The sequence below is a fragment of the Orbicella franksi genome, chromosome 12 (genome assembly GCF_964199315.1).
Source record: "Orbicella franksi chromosome 12, jaOrbFran1.1, whole genome shotgun sequence".
In the NCBI taxonomy this organism is placed as follows: Eukaryota; Metazoa; Cnidaria; class Anthozoa; order Scleractinia; family Merulinidae; genus Orbicella; species Orbicella franksi.
Genome location: NC_138156.1, coordinates 21,907,291 through 21,913,761, shown reverse-complemented (window position 1 = coordinate 21,913,761; position 6,471 = coordinate 21,907,291). Strand labels below are relative to the sequence as shown.

The 6,471-nt window shown below is 39.5% G+C and overlaps 1 protein-coding gene across 3 annotated transcripts in view; it reads right to left on the bottom strand.

Annotated features, from left to right (window-relative positions):
* The window catches only part of LOC145462898 (uncharacterized), a 16,718-nt gene extending 12,381 nt beyond the window's left edge, over positions 1–4,337 (bottom strand). The window contains exons 1-2 of one of the 3 annotated variants that reach the window (XM_081446558.1): positions 3,131–4,337; positions 1,763–1,843 (exon numbers count right to left, since the gene is read on the bottom strand). The gene's annotated coding sequence lies outside the window, so the exon portion shown is untranslated. The other 2 variants (XM_081446557.1, XM_081446559.1) reach the window with 2 other exon arrangements.
* Between the last annotated feature and the right edge of the window lie 2,134 nt (positions 4,338–6,471).

Here is a 6,471-nt window from a genome sequence, read left to right as displayed (position 1 = left end):
ATATGACATTCATTACTGAACATGGTTAAATGAGCATGCATTTCTTGGGCATTACAAATTTATACACATTTTCCAACGGGCTATATCAGTGTTACAAAAGTCCGAAATAATAGATCTCTGCTAAAGACTTGCATGTGAGCGTTTTAACCAGCCAGGCTCGATACAAGAACACAAGATCCACAAAATGCTTCTTTTAACAATATATTATAATTATGAGAAAATCAAAAGTGAAAGTGCTTCGGTTGGCGTTAAACCTTACAACCCATGCTATCCGCCTGATAAAGTAAATTGAGAACCTTCCAAATTTTCCAGTTTTCTAGCTTTGTGAATTCGAATTTTGCTTCTCCTCGAATTCATGACGACTTTTGAACAACTGGCAAAGTCTCTATAATATCAGTAATGGTAATCATTCCACAATAGATGCATTCCACAATAAGTGTTGGTCTATTAATTATGAGAAGTCACAAGTCTTTTTCAAGTTCATTGTCACTCAACTTGATCAAAGTATTAAACTGCATATGATAACCACAGAGAATTCGACAACATACATTTACAGCAAGATGATAAAGGACGCAAGCATTGAAAACAGACCGTAAACATTAGATTGTTCAATGATCAGTTGATTAACTCCTCATCTCTTAAACAAGCTATAAACATAAAGAAACCCTGCAAAAGTACAATTGCCTGTTGATTTACCTCAAAGAGACATCAACTGAGCGACATGCAGTACCTTGATCGACTTGATCGGCTCCTGGCAAAAACTCTGCCGCTAGATTAATACGATTAAACTGAATGACGCAATGTCGGTGAATTTATGGAAAGCGGAATATGCGTCGGCGTGCATTCTCAGAAACGGTTCACAGGAAATTCGAGAGAATGGAACAAACTGATCACGTAAAGCCTTCGGGCATCCTATATAAAACCTAATACTAAAGTCGCACAAGGACCAAATTGGTCCACAATAACAGTTTCCGTATCATTCATCAACTGGAAGCATTGCTATTCCCACTCGAAGGGATGTTTGGTCACTGCTGGATACCTTACAGCGCTTATTATACCCAGTGAAACAATGGGCCTCCCACAAATATGGCTGCATATAATTACAATGGTCCGAACAAGACAATTCAGCATTCTTTAAGTGATCTAGATTCGAAATTGAAATTACCGAATACTGTATTCAATTTCCACACTAATCTCGAAAATAAGCTTAAAACTGCATGTTCGTATATTTCAGTTTGCAACAGACGGCGCTCTCAATGCACCTACAGAAAAAGGTCGACCCAACTCAATATGTGAGCCAGAGGAAGTTGTCAAATGTGTGAATAATTTTCTGAAGTCTCGTAATTGGCGGTCTGACGCCACTTTCTTGACTTTCGGTAGCTTAATACAAAGTGCGTAAAATATCTCTTGGCGAATGTGAAAAATCATCATTAGAAATAGATGACATTCATTACTAAATATTAAATTTCCTTTCTGTTCATAGTTAAATGAGCTGCATTTCTTGTCCATTTTCACTATTCCTTAAATTTATACACATTTCATTACTGACCATGCCAGCGTTACAAAAGTCCGAAAAAATAGGTTTGTGCCCCGACTTATGCGCTTTTTAATAAGCTATTCTCGATTCAAATCTCTGCAACTCACCGGGCTGGCTTTTTGTACATTGTATTATAATTATGGAAAAGCAAAAGTGAAAGTGCTTCGGTAAGGGAAAACTTACTACCCGCTAAATAAAACAGATAGCTAATTTTGCAAAGCTTACCTTGTTAAACTATACTTTTGATCAGTTCTTGCTTGCCAACTTTGTGAATTCGAATTTTGCTCCTCCTCGAACTCGACACAACTGATGGAAAAATAGACGAGGTCTCAATGTTGTAACATCAGCATTGGAAAGCATGCATTCCACAGCGCTTGGTGATTATCAAGTTACCAGTGTTTTTCAAATTAATTGTCACTAATACATACATTGAAACAAGATTGACAAACTACTGATTCTGTAACAACGCCAACATTGAAAGCAGACTATAAACAATAAGTATGGTCTTATCAGTTGATTAACTCCGCAAACATGCTACAAACCAAAGGGAACCCTCAAAAAAGGACAATTGCTCGCTAATTTTTCAAGAGACATCAAATGAGGAACAAACAGTACCTTTCTGGACTCTAGGTAAAAATTGTGCGTTCAATTGACGATAAAACTAAATGATTTTATGGGAATCTATGTGTCGGAGTGCATTTCAAGAAGCGTTGCACATGAATGGAACCAATCGATTACGCGTAACGCCTTCGGGCAGCCTGCATAAAACTTAGACAGGCTCTCAGTAAGTCGTCGTCTCCAAATTCGTCAACACGGAATATTATAAACATTTTACCCGATGAATAAATGTATGCATGCTATCAATTGTTTTGCGAGACATAACAAACAACTTTCCAGAAAAAGAGATCTTAAAATTAGGCGTCGAGAAAAGGTACTTTACAATTTTCGATTTTGAAATGGCGCCAAATTATGATTGCGCAAGTAATTAAAGTGCGTGTATGGAAATCTGAAAATCGTGAATTAATTTCTCTGAAATTTGATTTCTGACATTTCTCGAGTTAGCCAAGAATAACGAACCAACGCACAAACCCTGCTTTCAACAAGGTTTCACCTTGGTTACAGAATTCTACAGATTAACTCTAATCCAAGGTTTATTTAACCCTCTTTTGAGCAACCGGACTGTGAAGGTTGACTTTAGCTCAGTTTTCGTTTGCCATCTTTATGAATTCGGAATCTCCTCCTCTTCAAGACACTGCCAAAACTGGAGACGTTTGAATGGAATTCATTGGCCGTGGAAAGCATTCCTAAACCTGCATTACGCAGTATTAGTTGATTATGAAGTTCCATTCTTTTTCAAGTTGTCACTAAATTTGATCAAATTGTTAAACAAGATACGATCACTACAAAGGAGTCAGTACGTGTATCTACGGATTGGAAGAACGCCAACAAGTGTAAAGAGTAGTTGTTTATTGATCACTTGATTAACTCCGAACCTCTTAACCATGGTGTAAATTAACGTCAAGAAAGTCGGGAAAAAGAGCAATTTACCGCTAATTTGTCTTTATGAGACATCAAATGAGAGATATACGGTACCTTAATCCACTCCAGGTCAAACCTGCGCACCCAATTCACGATGAAACTAAATGACTTGACGGAATCTATGGAAAGCAGATTGTACGTCGTGCATAACGAATGGAACAAACCCGGGGGGGGGGGGGCACTGCCATATATGGGCTATATAGGTATGTGCCGCTATGAAGGGTATGGTTTTCAAGCAGTTTACTCTAGGATAGGGTATATAAATCAGAACGTTTGGGTCTAGAATAGGGTATCATTTTTCACAAAACTGACTAGTTGGTTGAAGATTTTACCTAGACTAAGGAAACCAGGAATTGCCACTCAAAAATATATATAAAAAAATCAAATCAGCAAGTTTAAATTTACGCAAATCAGCCTCAACAGTGTCGATAGATGGGGGATTTGGGGAGTTTACTCTAGTATAGGGTAGCAAAATTCAGCTGAACTAGCTCTGGTATAGGCTAAGGGTTCCAGGGTCCCAGCGGCACATCCCCACCCAGAAATTCCCAAAGTACCTCCCCCGGGGGAACAAACTGATTACGAGTAACGCCTTCAGGCATCCTGCATAAAACCTAAAACTAAAGTCGCACTCGGACCAGGCTGGTCCACATTGCCAGTACTAATAGCAGTTTCCGTATCATTCAGAGACTGAAAGCATTGCTACTCACTCTCGAAGGGATGTTTGTTCGGCACGTCGGGATACCTTGCAACACTTATGTCCATCGAAACAATGCACCTCCATAAGCTACATGCATGGCTAGATAATTACATTGGTCTGTCACCAGACAGCTCATTGTTGCTTAAGTGAAAAGACTCGAAATCGAAATTGTTGAGTCGATTTTCAATCGTGACTATAATTCCAAAAATCTGAACTTGGCGGTCTTCTAAATGTACCTAGTGAAAAAAAGTCGATCCAACTCAATATGTGAGTCAGAGAAGTTGTCAAATTCTCGAGTAATTTTCTGATGTCTGGCTGCCTAACACGTTTTGCATCAGCGAGGCTCGATACAAGAACGCAAGAACACAAGACCCACAGAACGCTTTTGTTAACAATGTATTATGACTATGTAAGATCAAAAGTGAAAGAGCTTCGGTAGGCGAAACTTACTATCTGCTCGATAAAACTGATAGAACGTGAGACTTTCATATAAATTCATCCTTTTGAACTAAACATTTGCCCAGTTTTCCGATTCTTTTTCGCTTCAGCACAAATGCAAAACTGGCTAAGTCTTTTGTTAGAAGTGGAAAGCATTTTTGAAACCCTGTTTCGCAGCCTTTTTTGATTATGAAGTTACTAGTCTTTTTCAAGTTGCCAGTTACCTTGACATAAGAATTGAACTACATACAATAACTTCAGAGAATTCGTAACATACATTGACAATAACGTTGATAAATTATACTGCCTGGCAAGAACGCCAACATCAGAATGTAAGCAGTCACAGTTTAAAATTTATCAGTTGATTAACTCCGAATCTCCGAAACATGCTATGAACGTCAAGAAAGTACAACTGACTGCTAGTTTAGCTTAATGAGACCTCAACTGAGGGACACACAGTACGTTATAATCGGCTCCAGGTGAAATTTGCGCACTCAATGAAGGATAACACTGGATGAATTAACGGGAATCTATGCTTCAGTGTCCGTGTATTCCAAGAAGCGGTACACAAAGAATTAAACTGATCACGCGTAATGCCTTCAGGCATCCTGCATAAAACTAAGACAGGCTCTTAGTGAGACATCGTCTCCAAATTCGTCAACACGAGAAATTGGGAATATTTTAGCCCAATTACAGGGATGCAAGAGAAGGCACGCAATGTGTGCGAAAGTCAGCGACTTTCCAGACTAAATTTCTCTTTGTAACGCTAGTAAACGCAAGTTAAAAAGAAGCAGAGGAAGTTGCGAATAAATGCTTCCAGCTTTAGTGATGAAGCTTTTAAATGAATTTGCACCAGATTAAAAGTATAAAAAGTTAACGTTTAAAAACGGCACATCCTAAATATTTAGTAGTACCAAAGAATCATCCTTGTTCTTACGATGTGATCAGTTGTGATGTTATAGCGATGTTTCGAATTCGCGCTGCTAGTCTTCATCAGGCGATTGGATCATTGGCGACAGCATCGTGAGACAGACGACATTTCATTGTACACTGCAGTATTTGTCACTTTAATTATGATGGTATATTTGTATGTGTGTAGGTTAGGGGGAGGCAAGGAAAAGTGATCTAAAGTCACACTACCATATAGACAAGTATGGATGTTAATCAAAGGTACACGCACAGCAGTTGGTTGAGAATTAAAGGACTGAGTAGCCTACGAAGAGGCTCGGTAAGGACGGAATATCGGATATGTAGACATGATTGATCATCGCAGTTATACACACAATTTAAGCAGTTGTGAAATTAAATAAAGCCTGATGATCAATCATGTCTTCATAACATTCTCCGCAGTCCAAATATGTGAATTTCATATATTCCTTTGTATTCTTCAATATCTACGGGTATATTACAAACTCACAATGTGGCCAGTTCCCAATTGGCTTGATATATAGGTCAGTTGGTAGAGCACTGCACCGATATGGCAGAGGCCATGGATTCAAATCCCGTTCTGGTCTGAATTTTTTTTCAGGCTTTAATTTCACAACTGCGTAAGTTGTGCGAATAACTGCGATGATCAATCACGTCTTCATACAAACAACACCGTGAAAGCACTTTTAAAAACAATGAACACGCACAATTGGTTTAAAATTGCCCATGATGATTTCTTATTTGCCAGTTGCACTATCTGCCTGGAACCTTAAGCCATGTGTCTCCTTGTAAAATAAAAAAACAAAATTTGCTAATTTTTTTCTGGGTCTGCGCAGCATGGCCTCAGTAGTGTGCCATCAATCGATAAACCCCAGCAGTTTTGCAGTGGACTTCCGGCACTGTGAACAGTTTCTGCAAACGACTGTTCATCAATGCAATTCTGGTCCAGTTCTCCAAAAAGTGGTTGAACCTGTCTTATGTGACATTCAGCAACTTTAAAAAGTGAGGATAAAGAGCTTGAAAGAGGTCGCGAGGCCTCATGATTAGTGCGCATGCCTCCGGATCGAGCGGTACGAGCTCGGGCCATGGCCGGGGAAATTGTGTTGTGTTCTTAGACAAGACATTTTACTCTCAGACTGCCCCTCTTCACGCGGGCTTATAGACCGGTACCGGCGAATTTAACTCTGGGGGTAACCCTTCGATGAACTGGCATCCCATCCAGGGGAGTGGGGGGGAGGGAAGTAGAAATATTCCTGGTCGCTTTATGCCACAGACCTGCGACAAAACTGAGTGGAAGCCAATACAACTGCTTCCGAACCTCTCCACGGTTTGC